The sequence below is a fragment of the Acanthisitta chloris genome, unplaced genomic scaffold (assembly GCF_000695815.1).
Source record: "Acanthisitta chloris isolate BGI_N310 unplaced genomic scaffold, ASM69581v1 scaffold27711, whole genome shotgun sequence".
In the NCBI taxonomy this organism is placed as follows: Eukaryota; Metazoa; Chordata; class Aves; order Passeriformes; family Acanthisittidae; genus Acanthisitta; species Acanthisitta chloris.
In genome coordinates, this window is record NW_008658064.1 from 4,153 (window position 1) to 4,556 (window position 404).

Sequence of the window (404 nt, forward strand, 5' to 3'; positions counted from 1 at the left end):
TGGGGGCCGGGCTGCTTAGCCAAGCTGTGAGCCCCAGCAGATGAGCCACTTGCAGCAGTCAGGGGGTGACCCAGATGAGGAGCCAGACCTGGGTCACAGCCAGCAGCACCCCCCCATCCCATCCCAGCACCCCCTGCCCCAGGATGCCTCATGGCAGCTCTTCCCCCAGCACCCACCGGGTGTCGCTGGGAGCGCGGGATGCAGCACTGCGAAACCTGGAGCTTCCTCCTTCTGCCTGCCTGTCCTGCCTGTCCCTGTCCCTCCGTGGGGCTGCAGCCAGCCCCTGAACCCTGCGCTGCTCCTGTGGGAGCACCCATCGCAGCCGGGACTGTTTGTAGCAACAGGGACAAGGATGTTCCTTGCCCCTGGGGCTGCAGGGACTCTGGGTGCCCATAGTGGGGGGA